Here is a 17,333-nt window from a genome sequence, read left to right on the forward strand (position 1 = left end):
TGCTTGAATAGGTCGCCCGGCACCCTGTCCTGGCCTGGTGCCTTTCCCGAGGACAGCCCTGCTATCGCCATCCTAATCTCTTTTACAGTAAAGGGATCAGAGGTCTGTTTATCAGGAATGATGGGTGGCGATGGTTCTGTCCCCCCATCCTCTAACGAATATAACAGCTGGAAGTGTTTTTGCCAAACACTTGCAGCAATGTTTGGTTCAATTGCCGGGGGAAGATCTCCACAGCCATGGTTAATTATTCTCCAGAATTTACGGGAGTCTCTTATTTCTAAGGACTCCGAAAGATTCTCCCAGTGCTGCACATCCCACTCTATCTTGGCGTTGGCTATAAGTATTTTATAAGCCCTCCTTCTGGTGCTGATCTCTTCCCTCGGGCCTCCTGCTTTTATAATAGATAGAAGGTCACGTTTTGCATCTCGGCATGAGGTGTTAAACCAAGTGCCTTTATGCGATCCCTGAGTTCTAGGCGGTCTGGTGCAGAAGAGGTCAGCCTCAAGCTTTTTAATTAGGTGCTCGTGTACCTGTGTGAGATCCTCGCTAATTTCCTTCGTGGAATCTGAGTTCCATAAGTCAAAAGCCTCCTCTAGGATTGGGATAATCCCAGCGTAGAGGGTAGCTAGCTTATCTTCACTGGAAGTAAGGTTTTCCCATCTTATCCTCCTCCTATTGTTATCTAGGAGGTGTCCCTCTCTGGGCTTTTGTTTCTTTGACACCCTCTCCTCCATACAGGGGATGACATAGTCTAGTTCTAGGGCATTGTGATCACTGTCCTCTCTAGGTGTTACTCTCAAATCCACCACCCTTTTCCAGGCATGCAACTGTACCAGAAAGTAATCTAGTCTAGATTCCCTCCCGATTTTATTGTACGTACATTTGCTCGGGATGTCAGACCCGATGCAACCGTTACAGGCTCTCAAACCGTAAGTGAGAGTAAGTGTGTTTATCTGTACGGCTAGTGGTGTCCATGCTCTGGGAGGGGGAGCCTCTGTTGGAGGAACCTGCCAACTTGAATCCTCCTCTAGGGTGGGTCCATCAAGTAGACCAGGTAGCAGTTCAAAATGCGAGTTAAAGTCTCCCCCTACTAGGTATGGTATGCCTTCTGGGATGGTTTCTAAGAGACAGGACAGTGCCACAATGGTTTTGGAGGTGGCAACTATGGAAACTGGCCTGGAGTAAACATTTATTACAAGTAATTTATGAAATCCCGGCCATTCGAGAAGAACAGCCAGTATGTCTTCCGAATCCACGGTATATCGTGAAGCTGTACAGCCTAGATCCGAGGCCACCCAGATGGCCAAACCTCCGGATGGTCGGCCTCTCCCTCCCCATGTAGCTTGTATCGAGAATGTCTCAAAACCCCTATAAATAAGCTCCTCCCTTGCCCAGGTCTCTTGGAAGAGGCAGGCACTTTTGGAATTGATTAATTCAGCCCATGAATCCGAGTCTACTTTATTGGCCAGTCCTGCCAGGTTCCTTGAAAGCAGTTTTAATGTATGAGGGACATGGTGCCTATTTCCCTTCGTGGTTTGGTTAGCCATTTGATTTGTGTGGACTGTTCGGGATATCATCTGTATCGGCCCTTGTCCCCTGCATGTACCCTCTAAGTTAGTTCCCCTTTCTACTCTCTGTTGGAAAATTCCCGAATTTCTAGTAGCAGAGTGCTCCTCCCCATAGATGGAGTTGGAGGGATTTTGACCGCCATCATCAATAAAATTAGATGTATCATACCCTAGTGTTTGCATGGGTGCCCTTTCTTCAGAGGCCAGCTGTCAGTCCACCATTTCAAGGCAGTCATATCGATTGAAGGTCGGTAGAAATGGTGGCTGGTAATATCTAGGGGGCCAAGGTACTTCTCTTTCGAATCCACCCCTTCCCATTCCTCTTCTCTTTACAGTCTCCCAACCTAGGGAGTCATCATAAATTGGCGGGTAGGCAGATGCTATTCGCATTTGGTTATAGGGGATTCTCCTCCCTCCCTGGTTTCCCTCCCAATTTCCCAGTGATTCGTGGTGGTGTCCCCATCTCTGGTCGTTGGGTATATGAGTATTTGATGGATAGAAGAACGAAAGAGGGAGTGGGTGGATGTTATTTCCCTCATCCTCTGGAAAGGAACCACAGATATAGGAGACTGTTCCTGGTTCTTTAAAGCTGACCAGTATACAGTTGCCACTAATTGTTTTAGGTGTCTTTCCTACCCACGAGACTCTTCTTACCATGCGAATATCGCTGGTCATACCTCTAGGAAGTAGTCTGTATGTAGATAACCAGTTAATTACTTTATTTTTTAATGAGGCCCCTGTCTCGCTTGCAGCCGGTTTTAGTTCGGGTGCCCCAGCTAAGATAACAGTATATGCAGCTACCTCTGGTGGGAGATTTACAGTTACTGTTTTTTGTGGTTTTGGCAATGTGTTATTGGAATCCTGGGAATTTTGATTAGTGGTTGATGAAGGTTTCGGTGCACTTGTATGTTGTAACTGGGAATGCGTAGTATCGGTGACTGCAGATGTTTGCTGTGCGCTAAGGGGTTGCTTGTGGAAGACACCCACTGAGGTAGCTGGTTGAAGTGGTTTGGCCTTTAAATTGAGTAATTGGTCACTGGCTGGTTTTGGGTTTTTGATAGCAGTTGATGATGTTGCGGCCTCAATGTTTTTAACAAGTTTCTGAGGCTCAGGGTTCTTTTTGTGTTTCGGGTCTGTGTTGGAGTCTATGGGACAAGGAACTCCAGATTTCCAGCTATCCATAAGCTGTAAGGCGGTTTTCTCAATTTTAATGAGTCTTGCTTCTATTTTGATCAGGCGAGCTTCTAGGGGACTTAGGATTGACTTAAGCAGGTTTTCTATGTCTGCTAGTGTAATGTCCTCTTCAGCTGTCTCGGTGTTATGTTCAATTACGGGAGGTGGCGGTTCAGTGGTAATGTTGCTAACTGATTCCAGGAGAGGGCCCTTCGTTGTCGCTGGTGGAGAACTATCATGTATGGTATTTTCGATGCTAGATTTATTGTGTGTTTCCCCTGGCTTTGATTTTTTCGCCTTCCTTTCCCTGTGGCTCTGTTTTCCCATTTTCCTTTTTTGTATTGCACCCTCCCTTACACCCCTGCCTGTGTTTGGCAACTCTGTTATATCTGGGGTGTTTGTTGCAGATGGCGATTCTTCCCTCGGCGGATTAGGGCTTTGTACAGTTAGTTCGGTGTCTTCTCCCATATTTGTAGTAATTGGAGGTTGTGTAATTTGTGTCTGTGGGAGTGAGAGTAGACTCATATCTTCGAGGTCACTTAGGGTTCCCTCTGAGAGATCTATGCTGATAGGTGGCTGGTCCCCTCCACAAGCTCCAAGCTGCGAGCTGTCTATATTCACCCTTTCCTCAGGGGTTTTTGCCATCGCTAGGATACCCATAGACGATCTCCTGACCCACTCGATTTCTTGGGAAATGCGTCTTTCCAAGACAGTGATGTCATCAATCAACAGAGATCCCGCCTTTAAAAAGTAATTGTCAATTTTACCTTGGGCAGCAGCGGGCATCATAGGTCCAGTGACAGCCAAATTGGCTTTGCTCCTAGTCTCCATTTTACTCATAGTTTATGATGTGTCTTGAGGATGCGATAAAGGGCCGAATGATGGAATGAGGAGGAGAGGCAGAGAGGCACAATCAAGATTTACGGGGGTGGCCCGGTCCGGTCTCTTCCGTTCTCGAACGGCCTCAAACGGCCAGCTCTTTGCCCGGTCTTCGCCCCATGCTCCGCCCCGAGCGCGTCCCGTGTCGCGGTGGAGATCCGGTCACTTATGACCGTGTAGGCGGTGGGCGTAGCCCCTGGGGGAAGAGGCACCAGCTGCGCTAGCTGAGAAATGCTGGTCCTCGCAGTCCCCCAGTCGGTGGATTTCTCCTTTGGACCCCCGCTGCCCTCGACCCACAAGGCTCTCAGCTGGGAGCGGTGACTACTTCTCCCGTTTGCAGAAGGTGCTCACACCAGCGAGTGCAGTTTAGTGGGGAGGCGTGCTGTTCCTCAATGCGGCGGAAAAAGTGCTGTGTGCAATCCCAAGGTTCGGCGGCAAAAGCAGTTTGTGAGCGGCACCCGCGAACCGGGTGTCGCGAAAGGTAATGAACCGGAGGCGGTGGGCGTGGCCACCGGGGGAAGAGGCACCAGCTGCGCTAGCTGAGAAATGCTGGTCCTCACAGTCCCCCGTTCGGTAGCCTTCTCCTTTGGACCCCCGCTGCCCTCGACCCACAAGGCTCTCAGCTGGGAGCGGTGACTACTTCTGCCGATTGCAGAAGGCACTCACACCAGCGAATGCAGTTTAGTGGGGAGGGGTGCTGTTCCTCAATGCCGCGGAAAAAGTGCTGTGTGCAATCCCAAGGTTCGGCGGCAAAAGCAGTTTGTGAGCGGGGGCCAAGTGTTACTGTCCTGCGGCTGCGACAATGTGTCTCCGCAGGACCTGGTACTTGTATGCCCCCTTTATGAGATACCACGGAGGTCTTTTTTAAAACCCCTGTTTAGAGTACAGAACTTTACCCAAGTCCGTCCAGCCCTCTTCCACTTACAATTGCTGAAGCCTGAGAGCACCTTATTCCTGATTGTTTTTTTAAAATCAGCTATAAAACTTAGAAAAAGACGGATGAATTAAGTATATGCCAAACCACTGCTACTTTATATTTTGTTCCTTAATGGCTGTGTTTTATATTTTTAGACTTTTTATATGTAATTGTTTTGTATATGTATAACTGATGGGACTTGGATCTCTGTTTTAATCACGTATTGTATTGGTGGTGGTAATATAGCTTTTATGGTTTTATCTACTAAAAACCAAATAAAGCATCTAAATGAAATGACTCATTTGTAAACTATTCCAGAACCAATTCGTTTGGGACAGTTTCTAAATGACATGGTAATAGTGCCCTATGTACAGGCTCTTCGTAACTGGGCCAAGTCCTAACCCTGCAGGACTTGACTGTCAGTAGTACATGGGTTGAGCAGTCAAAAGCTTCTTTGGGGGGGGGGGAGCTAGCTGCAAGGTTTACAGAGGCACAGGACTCAAAAAGCACTCAGAAGCCCCAATAAATAAAAGTCAATTGAAATGTGTGCTTTTATTATAAAAGGAAGTATTTATATAACATCACAAAGTGAAATACGGCACACAACAGCTAATAGGCACAGTACTTGTAAAGAATGCCATTCGGGCATTGCCCAGGAAAGAACACGAATCTGACTTATAGGTTGCTAACGGTGATCATTCCCATGCAAGTGAGGTAATAATTAGAGTAGGCCCTGCTAGTTAGTACATATCTTAGAAGTTTTACAATGGCTTTCAAAGTCAAATGGTCCTAGCTCTTTATCGCTATAGTCAGAGAAATTACCCCAAAAGCTCTGTGAAGCAGTCTTACCCTCTTCTGCTGGTGTTGAGATACAGAACGCCAGGGAGCTCAACAGCGGCCTAGAGCTGTCTGGTTATTCAGTTTTACAGTCAGCGATTTTGTCTCTAGAATGCCACCAGTCATTCTCGCTAGAAAAATGTCATGACTCTTTGCAAGACACTGCATTATTGCTATGAAATACCTACTTGCAATTCAATGGGGAAAAAAACGAGATCATGTGTTGCTCAGCTGGGAAGGTTCCCCTTTCACTACCTACTGGGTTTTGGCCACTCCCGGTGACAATTCCACTGATTCCTGCCAAGGTAGTACGCAATCTAGGAGTCAGCTTAAATTGTAATCAGATTCTAGAGTCTCAAGTAAACAAGATAGTTGGTGGCTGCTTCACTCTGATGCTCCAAAGAATCCTCCTATTGTTCCCTAAACAGATCAGATTGTTGGTAGTACGCAGAATTTATTACCACTATTCTAAACATACCAAACTTGATCATACCCCCCCCTCTCATGTCAGGAATTACCACTGAAATAAATATCATGGAATCCCCACTGCATTCCTATGAGAAGGCAGCCTCACAGTAGTGAGAAACCAAAAATGGCTGTTTGTCACTTCCAGGACATACCACACAGTTACGGCACATGTCCTACCTTTTACCTACATTGCATCCTGCCTATAGGGCTAGTTAGGACCTACCTTAGGGGTGACTGTTGTGTAGTAAAACGGGAGTCACGGATGTGGCACCCACTTTATGTGCCATGTCACCGCAGCAGTTAACTATGCGTGCAGGCCCTGCAATGGCAGAGGCCTGAGACAGGTTTGAAAGGCTACTTTGGTGGGTGGTGCATGCAGCGCTGCAAGCCCACCAGTAGCATTTATTTTACTCGCCCCGGGTATCTGAGATACCACTTTACAAAAGTAAAGGCGGAAAGCCGGGAGACGCTCTTTTAGATTGTGTATACTGTGATTTTAAAACTTTACCTGCTGCTACTTGCTTGGTTGCACCTCGAGGGCTCCGTGTAGCGGATCAAGCGCTCACGTGACGCCCTCCTGCCGGCTGGCCACGCCCACCTTCAGGCCACGCCCCCTTCCCACCCCTCTTAAGCGCCAGTTCTCGAGCGCTCACTGGGTTCACATCTCCTGAGGCGGAAAGCCGGGAGACGCTCTTTTAGATTGTGTATACTGTGATTTTAAAACTTTACCTGCTGCTACTTGCTTGGTTGCACCTCGAGGGCTCCGTGTAGCGGATCAAGCACTCACGTGACGCCCTCCTGCCGGCTGGCCACGCCCACCTTCAGGCCACGCCCCCTTCCCGCCCCTCTTAAGCGCCAGTTCTCGAGCGCTCACTGGGTTCACATCTCCTGAGGCGGAAAGCCGGGAGACGCTCTTTTAGTTTGTGTATACTGTGATTTTAAAACTTTACCTGCTGCTACTTGCTTGGTTGCACCTCGAGGGCTCCGTGTAGCGGATCGAGCGCTCACGTGACGCCCTCCTGCCGGCTGGCCACGCCCACCTTCAGGCCACGCCCCCTTCCCGCCCCTCTTAAGCGCCAGTTCTCGAGCGCTCACTGGGTTCACATCTCCTGAGGCGGAAAGCCGGGAGACGCTCTTTTAGATTGTGTATACTGTGATTATAAAACTTTACCTGCTGCTACTTGCTTGGTTGCACCTCGAGGGCTCCGTGTAGCGGATCAAGCGCTCACGTGAGGCCCTCCTGCCGGCTGGCCATGCCCACCTTCAGGCCACGCCCCCTTCCCGCCCTTGCGGCCACCTATAACAATGTGCCATTTTAGAACGCGCAGCGGACGAGCGCAGCGGGAGCGCCGACTTCGCGCCGAAGTTGCGCATAAGTCAAGCCCGTCTGCGCCCGTCCGCGCTAAGACCGCGCCAGGCGCCAGACCCCCTGCCCAAATTCCATCAATCCTCAGGTACGCCTCTAGCGACCTCCACCGACTCCGAAGTAAGCTTGACTGCCCCTGCAAATTTGATATATCCACGGTACTTGTCTCCTCCAGTTGCTCCAATTGTCACTGGACCCTCAACCTAGAAGCAGAACGGTCATCCCCCCCCAATATCTTGCGACCTCTCTTTACAGGTGCCCTAATAAATGCCAGGTCAATGTGTAAACACAGCCAAGACATCCACGATCTCATCACTGACCACGATCTGGACTGCCTCATGATCACCGAGACCTGGCTCACTGAAGACAGTAACCCTGACATCGCCACCGCCCTCCCCCCAGGCTACTCCTTCCATAGACAAGATAGACAGAAGGGTAGAGGAGGTGGTGTAGCAGTAATCGTTAGGGACACCTTTAACTGTCACACCTTCTGCCTCGATCCCCTCACCGACGCAGAAGGCCTAGGATTCTGTATAAACCTTAGCAAAACGCTCTCCTTCACCGGTGGCCTCATCTATCGTCCACCTGGAAATGCCACGAAATTCCTAGACTCGTTAGACGACGCTCTTGGTAGTTTCCTTCTTCGCTATCCACACTTTACCCTCCTAGGAGACTTCAATATACATCTCGAATCCTTAGCAGACCCCTACTCCAGACATTTTCTACAGTCATTGGACATTTTCAACTTACAACAAAGCGTCAAGCTTCCCACACACTCCCTTGGTCACACCTTGGACGGTATCTGTTCTAACCTCCCGTCCCTCTCCTCCCTATCCCCTATACCTCAAATCTGGACTGATCATTGTCTAATTCCCTTTCATATTTCTAGCGGCTTCATCCCTACTTGCAATAAACGTTTACGCCAGCCCGCCCGTTCCATTAACTGGAATACTGTCCAGAAAAACCTCACTCTTCACCCCCTTTCCCCATCTAATGCCCCTTCTCCCTCGGGCGATATAGATAGAGACACTATAGGTCTCAACAACTGGCTCACTCACGAATTTTCGACTCGTTGTCCTCCCCACAAACGGGACAAGGCCTTGAAAACAGCTAAACTCAAGGCCCCTTGGTACACGCCGGCCCTAACCGCCGCCCATCTCCTTTGCAGAAAAGCTGAGAGGAGATGGCGTAGAACCTACGACAACAACGATCGCAGGAACTACATCCTACAGAGGAAAACCTACCTTGCATCCATTAAATCAGCAAAAAAAATCTACTATGTCAACGCTATTAATGATGCTAGCCAAAAGCAAAAAACCCTTTTTGCCATAGTTAAATCCTTTACCAAACCCAAAGCTCTCCAACCGGAAATCCCCCCATCTCAAGAATTCTGTGATAAAATCTCGGACTACTTTGATGACAAAATCACTCTCATTCATAAAAATTTCCCTCCCCCACCCCCAGTTCCCTCACCTCGGGATCCTGACCATTCCAACCAACTTACAAATAGTCTCAAAAGCTTTACTCCGGTTACCTTGTCCCAGACCAGAGACGCGATCCTCGCCTGCAAATCTGGCTCTCCCTCTGACCCCTGTCCACCTAGGATTCTCCACCTCATCATCGACGAAATCAACCCCTCCATCAACACCATAATCAACCAATCTCTCTCATCCGGTTCAGTCCCATGCTCTTGGAAACAAGGGGTGGTCAAGCCGCTCTTGAAAAAGTCTAATAAACCCCCCTCTGACCTGACTAACCTCCGTCCGATCACCCTCTTACCTGCACTAGGTAAAATAACGGAACAGTTGGTCCACAAGGAGCTCAAGACCTTTCTGGACTCACATAATTTACTTCACCCCCAACAATCCGGTTTCCGGCCGAAACATTCCACCTAAACGGCCCTGATCGAGCTGACCGAAACAATTAAAACCCTTCAAGATCGAAGGAAGAAGGCTATCCTGATCCTTCTCGACCTCACGGCAGCTTTCGACACTATCTCCCATTCCATCCTGATCAAGAGACTCTCAGACATCGGTATTACCAACTCTGCCCTATCTTGGATCAGCTCTTTCCTCAGTGACAGGTCCCAAACCGTCTCACTTGGCCCCTATCACTCCAAGGAGAAAAAGGTGTTCTGCGGCGTCCCCCAAGGTTCCATCCTGAGTCCCCTCCTCTTCAATATCTATCTTATCCCTCTCCTTACCCTCATAGAATCGTTCGGCATAACTGTCACTTCTTATGCCGACGACACTCAGCTGATCATCCCCCTTGATGAAAATACCAACACGGCTGAGCTCAACCTGAAACACTGCCTTACAGCAGTCTTCCAATGGATGGACACCAATCACTTGCGCTGCAATTCGAACAAAACCGAGATTCTTCCCATCGGAAAAAATGCTTCCTTCTGCCCTGCCCTGTGGTGGCCGGACAACTCTGCTGCCCCTCCCCAAACCGTCTCATCAGCCAGGAACCTCGGTGTCCTCTTCGACTCCGAGCTATCCTTCGATCTCCACGCCTCGAATACGGCAGGTAAATGCTTCGGCATAATTAAGTCATTAAGGAAATTCTTTGACTTCCTCCCGCTCGAATCGAGAAAAACGGTAGCGGTAGCCCTCATTCTGTCCCGTGTTGACTACTGCAACGGACTCATGGCAGGGACCAAAAAATCGACCCTCGCCAAATTACAAAGTGTCTTGCACACTGCCGCCCGGCTTGTCCTGAAACTTCCACGAAAATCCTCCATCTCGGCAGCCCTTAAGACCCTGCACTGGCTCCCGCTGCACAAGAGAATTCTCTTTAAAATTCTCATCGTAGCATTCCGAGCCTTCAACAAAACCGGTCCTTCCTACTTAACTAAACGTTTCCCCCATTATACTCCGTGCCGCTCCCTAAGATCTGCACAAGACAACCTCATGACCTTGTCTAAATTCAACCTGAAATCCAAAGGCGGCAAAACTCTAAGCAACTTAGCCATTAAAGCCTGGAATAGTATGCCAAGGCACCTCAGGCTTCAAACAGTCGAGAAACCATTCCGGAAGCTTCTCAAAACCTGGATCTTCAAGCTCCCAGACGACTGGTCCAAAGCTGCCATTTAGTTTCCCCCACTCCACTCTGTGACTGGAATCAGGACCCATAGCGCCATGATGCTCCTTCTGGAGCGACCGCTTGCGCTTTATAAATACCACTCCAAATTCCAAATTCCAAATTCCAAAAAGACTGATAAGTAAATTAAATACGCCAAACAGGTGTAGACCACTCTTACCTCGTTTACTATAGAGAGCACATGCACTTTACACTGGACAGGAGTGATAAAGTGCCCAGAGTCCTAAAACTCCCAACACCAGGTCAGAAAAAAATACCAGGAGGAAGACAAAAAGTTCAGGGATGACCCTGCAAAAAGGGCCAAGTCCAACAGGTCTCAACCCACTAAGCTTCACTTTTGCACATCGCACAAAGTTAGCAGCTCTTTCTTTAATCTATGGTCTCCACCTGGAAAGCACGAGTAATAAATAATGGCACACATGGTGATGGCCCTCTCAAGCCACAGCGCTGCACAGGATTATGCCCCCCCTCCAGCATACTGATGCATACGGGTGATGACCCTTAATTTCCATGGTGGTCCCATCTGGCATGTAGGATCGCTGACTTGAGTAGCACAACAGCAAAATGCCCAGTGGGTTTGGTTATCTACTTGAGCAGCACACAAGTAGACAGTCTAATCGGTGATGCAGTTCACTTAAATGGTACACAGGCAGATGGCACAATTGGTGCTGCAGTCTGACCGAAACATGAATGTAGCACTTCTTTTAAGGGATCCACTGAACAGGATCACCAATGAATCTTGCTCCCATCAGGCCCTCTAAACCTCCTCACATGTTCCTCTGTTCTTGGTAGGCAGACCAATGCAGGTGCTTCACCCTCCAGAGTAAGTGGTCTTGATTCCCCTGGTGATTCCTCTTTAGAAAGCTGGGGAGACAGGCAGAACAGTCCTAGTCTCAACAGACAGATGTTGAGAGTAACCTGCCCTCCAAACAATAAATGAGACCCTAACTATGCTCCTTGCAAGCGGGTCTTGGATTGTTAACTCATTTTGCAGTGCAGGAACATTGAAATGCCAAATTAGTTTCAGGATCTGAAACTTATTTAACATTGATTAGAAGCTACAGTGCTAAGATGTGTATTTGTTCTATCTTCAAAATGCTATTATCATTCTTATAATATTTATTTGCTTTCAGTGACCTTTCTGTGCATTTATAGTGGCATGTGTATGAATGTTTATTTGATCGGATATCATGTGCTCTCTCGTTCTCCTTACTACCCCTCACAGTTTTTTCTCCATCTGCCTCCTTTTTGCCGCGTGTCCTCCCTCATTTCCCTAAGCATCCTCCTCCATTCTACGTTTATTTCCTTTATTTTTGTTACTTGATTTGGATGTCCTTTTCACATAAACATTAAAAAGTGCAATCATTCATTCTGCATGCAACTGAATAAAAATCTGTTTGTTCCGATCTAAGCAATTCAAGTTTCCTTACACTCATCCGGTTTGGAGTTAGAAGCGCATGGCAATCAGCAGAGTCCTTGTTTGGGGTCTGCCCCAGAATAATGACAACAATTTAAAGATTGGATTGTGTGGGCATAATTTGATGAATCTTTGAAATATTTATTTTATGATACTGTGATTTAAAATGATGTAGCTCATTTTGTTTTATATTTTTGACTATGATACTCTTACAAATATGAATTTTACTAAATATATAGTGTATATATCAATGTTTTTATTACTGTAAACTAGAAAAGCGACATTGATCACAATGCAAAATAATATACGCTTTGGTCTACCCAAACTGGAAAAATGGCCTGCTTAATAGCCCCAAGAAGCCCCCCGCTTTAAACCACACAACATCCTCAGCATCTTACTCATCTTCAGGATTGTGTATCCATTGCACTAGGTGCACTCCATTGAAGTCTTTGGAGGTTCACCCATTGGGCCTGGAACTGGACTTGAGACTGCTATGCCACGAAAGAAACTATCCTACAACTCCTCATTTGCCTCAATGGCCTTTCCCTGTCTGATTTGATCAGCTAATGCGGGCCGAAGTAGATGACCACAACTTTTTAAAAGTTTTACAAAGTTTCCAAACTTTGTGGTAAGCAGTGCTTGTTTGCGTTTTTTAGGTGATAGCTGAGATGTATGTTTTATTTAAAAAATCTGTATCTCTAGAGCCCTCTGGCCGATCTTGTTCATTTTGGTTTAAAAAAATATAAATCGGTGCTGGGTTTCTTTTGTGTTGTGTGGCTTTTGTATTTTGTTGTATTGGTCATTCTAAATACTTTCCATTTTTTTGTTGGTTTAAGCCTGATTGCTCAAAGCCACAGCTACATAGGGTTTAGCTAAGGTTTAGCAATTTACCCTGACCAGACTGAAGGTGGTTTTATGATTGTATTCGAAAGTCAAGTCGCACAACCACACCATATAATACTCCACATGTCCTAGGTGCCTGGTGTTCGGATTCAGAATTTGTGTTTAGCCGTGCTACACAATTAACATGTTAATAAATTCTAAAAAAAGGTACACCAATTCAACATCTAAGAAGTTTTGAAATTTTGCCAAGCTCCTACTACCCAAAGCATCTTTTTCCTGAAGTGTACTAAATTTTAAAAAAGTTCAGAAATTTTGAAGAAAGTTTGTAAATGTTTTGTGAAGTTACAAAACAATTTGGAGAAAATGAAAATCAACTTTGCCAACATGCATCTCTTGAGTATCAATGGCATAGGGGCACTGGGCACTGCAAAAAGAGAGTAAAATTAGCTTAGGCATCCCTTTTTTATAGAAAGAGAATCTTGAGAAGGCTCTCGGGGCTTGAGAAGAAGCCAGGGGACCCCAGGCACTACTAGAAAGTGAAATCACCCCTGACAGAAGGGATGAAGATGATGATACAGAGATCGTAGGGGGACAAGGACAGCATGACCCCAAATATCTATCAAAGGACGTCTCCACATCTTTCAGTGAGAAGAGATTCACTTAGGAAAGTAGGACCAAAAACCTTGAAGCACTGAATAGTTCCCATAGTTGGAGGAGAGTAAACTGGCCTTAGAAGAGAGGCATTTGGCCATAGCAGGAAGACAGACCAAGTTGGGCATCAAGCCCAAAGTAGATGGTTTCAGAAATTCTCCAGAGGTAATAGCAAGTGGGGTCAATGATCCTAGGTTGCTCTAAAGCATTATTTCTAGGTATTCTGAGCAGGATTACATAAATAAATATCAAGCATCCCATGACAGGGCTCTAAGGATAAGAGGGGTAATGGTCTGAAGCAGGGGGTTCCTGTTGTGGGAAATAGTACGAACAGTGCGAATGGATAGGCTTCTAACACTCGAGGATAAGGTAACTGAATCTGATCCCTACATGAAGGAGGCCCTCACTGAGCTATTTGGAGGTATTCCTGAAGAGTACATGCAAACGATTAGAAACACTCACAAGGAGGAAACACAGACTTGTATGGACTTGTAGATGCTTCTGCGAAGTCGCGGGAGGGCTGTTTAAAGGGTAATAGAGTGAAAATGTTTGAAGGGCTCTAAAATTTAATAGTCAAAGAGCCCAGAACTTACTAACTAACTGTTTCTCAGAGAAATGCACAAGCATCAGGTGGATTCAAAGCTATATAGTCCCAGAGAGCTGCGCAAGATGTTTGATGAATGAGTGTGCTCTAGGATGCCCAATAATTACAAGAATATGTTATGTTGCACTCCCGTTGACAGGATGTGTCCCCCTGGGGCACTACTTGAGTCCTGATTATTTAGGCTCTTTGGTTTGTACTGAAAATTGAAACACTCTGTTTGAAGCTTCTGAACAATGTATTTTATTCTTCATACATTTTCATTTCATAGTTCCATGATTTCAATCATTTTAACCGTGTGAACTATTGTTTCCAATGCATTTTGGGTTGTCAGTCACCCTTCATCAGGGATTACTCCTAGGATCTACGTAGATTACAGCTTGTTTTATATAAATGTTGTTTGCAAAAAACGTGCATGCTATGCACGTTTTCGTTTTGTCACTAAATTAGTAATTATCATGCAGTGGTGCTGTGTACAGTGTAATTGACTGTAGTTCAATGACTCTTTCAACCGACTCGTTATTTAAAAAAAATAAGTTTGCATTTGGTATTAACCAATATTTGATGAAAGTAGTGCTTGATTTCTAGGTGCTTGTGTCTGTGGGCTTCAATAATACGTCATTTGTGATTAGAGTTTCAGTGTGCTGACTATGTTATTTTAAACAAAGTGTGCCAGTAACTAGTGTTCGTGAGTGGTTTATAAAAGATGAAAGATTTACATGCAGTATCAAGCAGTAACGGTTATACGGCTCTTTCGTGGTTTGATCTGTGTCAACATAAGGCGCTTCTCACAGTGGGATTGTTTCACACAATTTTAGCGTGCTCGACAATAGCGCTGCAGCTGTTTTTACACATATTGATGTGGATGTACATACCTCACTTTTTAGTTGATAAAGCGCCTCATCGTTACCACGTGTGTATTAGTTGTATTGTGTTCTATTATTTTATAAAGCTGTGAGTGAGAAAAACGAGAGACTCACTCTATGTTGGTTAGTGGTATGAAAATAAATGAAGGACTACTCAGAGTACTAATTTGGCGGCCATCTTAGCAAGGTGTTAAAATGTGTACGTGCAACTGTAAACCAATATATGAACAAAACATAAAAATAAGGCTGTGGAATGAAAACGAATTGCAGTGACAGTAGTTTTACATTGACAGTATTTTAAAAGTAACATGAATATTCAATACGTTCATTCATCCCGAATGGGTTTACGCTGTCCATTTTTTTTATCCAATGGTTTTCACATTGGAGAAGATATTTTTTATTATCTCGACCTTCTTGTTTCGGTACCGCCTCTAGGATCAAAAATTTTAGTTGAGATACGTTATGCCTATTTTGAGTGAAGTGGTTTGCCACGACTGATATAGGATTTTGTGTTCTTATGTTGGATTTGTGTACATTAATCCTTAGTTTTAATTTTCTTTCAGTTTTTCCGACGTACACTATGCCACATGGGCATTTAAGCAGATAAACTAAGTTTGTTGTGTTGAACGTTGCAGTTACTTTAAGTTTGATGTTATATCCTTTCCTTGGGTGGGTTATTGATGTACCAGTAATGATGGTATTACAATTTTTGCAGTTATAGCAGGGAACAGTTCCTTTATATGATGGTTTGAGTTCTGTTGTTTTTTTGTTTTAACATTTCACCCAAGTTTCTATTCTTTGTGTAAGCGAAAGTGGGTAACTCCTTAAATGTGTCTTGAAAAACTGGTTCTATGATTAACATGGGTCAATGGCGTTTGATTATGAGTTTCAATTTCTGGCTGGCTGTTGAAAATGTATATTTCAGCACAATACGATCTTTTTTAATACTTGTTTTTCTTTGTAGTAGGTCCTCTCTTTTTCTTTGTTGACATCTTTCTTCAGCGTCCCCTGGCATCTTTTTAGGAATAACCTCTTTCTTCAAAACATTCCTTCATTTCTTGTATTCGGGTTTCCATGGTTTGTGAATTGGAGACTAATTGTTTAATGTGTAGCATCTGAGAGTATGGCAAGTGTTGTTTTAGAGAATCCTGGTGGAAACTGGTGTAATGCAATGTGTTGTTCCGGTCTGTGGATTTCCTGTATATGTCTGTATCAAAGTTATAGTTTTCCATGGTTATTTGCACATCCAATAAAGTGATTTATTTCTCCTGTATATCATATGTGAATTGTATTCGGTCGTTTATGTTATTCAATTCTCTCAGTGCTTTAGTTAAGGTGGATTTCGGACCATTCCATATGACAAATATATCATCGATATATCTCAAGAATATTTTGCTGTGCTTATTCTAATGATTTTTGTTAGAATGTGGTCTTGTTCAAATGTATTCATATACAAATTAGCATACGCCGGTGCGGCGCAATTGCCCATTGATGCTCCAATATTTTGTAGGTACCATTGGTTTTTCCAGACAAAGTAACATTGAAACAGCGTCAATTGTAATAGTTCCATTAAGAAAATATGCATATCAAAATCAATGTTTGAATGCAGTAGTGCTTGTTCTACCGCTTCCATCCCGTGTTCATGTGGTATTGAAGTGTATAGTGACTTTACGTCTATGGTACTCATGATAATGGTCTCATCTGGGTTGATTTGGATGCCTTGTAATTTATTCAAAAAGTTGGTGGTGTCCTTCACAAAGGTTTGCGTTTTAAACACCAGAGGTTGCAGATACCGGTTAATGAATTGACCGATCAGTTCATGCAAACTTCCCCTAGTTGATACTATTGGTCTGTACGGTGGGTGAACGGGGTCCTTGTGTATTTTAGGAACCATGTAGATGGTTGGACTCTTAGGGTGTTCCTTGATAAGAACTTTTTTTTGCATCTTTCAATAATTATTCCATTGTCAAAGGTCTGTTGGATGATCTCTTTCAACGTGTTATGAAAAACATCTGTAGGGTTTGTATTTAGTTCAATTTACGTTGTTTCATCCGTGAGGTGTTTTATGACTTCTGTCTCGTATTCAGTCGTATTTGTGATGACTAGTGCTCCTCCCTTGAATGCCTTTTGGCATATGATGTTTGGACTGTTAGACATTTTTTTTAATGATATCCAGTTCTTTTTGTGGGAAGTTATTCTTTGTTTTATTATTGGCGAAATGTAATTTTGACAAGTCTTGTTTCACCAAGTTTTCAAACATGTCTAATGTCTTGATGATGGGAGCCATAAATGAACTTGGGGGTGACAGTCCTCTCAACTGGTCAGGTTCTGTGTTTGTTTGTGGTGTCAATATGTTGTCAAAATAATTGCGTAATTGTAGTTTTCTCATGAGTTTAAAAAAGCTCACTTCAAATTCCAAGAGGTTACTGTTGGTTGTATGTACATATGATGTACCCTATTGTAGTGTTTGTATCTCTATGTCAGTTAAAGGTTGGTCCGATATGTTTATGACCAAATTGGAATTGTTGTTTATTTCTTGGTTTTGTCTTTCTTGCTCCTCATGCTTGGTGTTTCCTTTTATTTTCTTTTGCATCTCCTGGGTCGCCTTTTGTAATGAGCCTTCCTCTAAAAAAGGTTTTGCTGATG

This window comes from Lissotriton vulgaris, chromosome 2_1 (assembly GCF_964263255.1).
Source record: "Lissotriton vulgaris chromosome 2_1, aLisVul1.2, whole genome shotgun sequence".
Lineage (NCBI taxonomy): Eukaryota > Metazoa > Chordata > Amphibia > Caudata > Salamandridae > Lissotriton > Lissotriton vulgaris.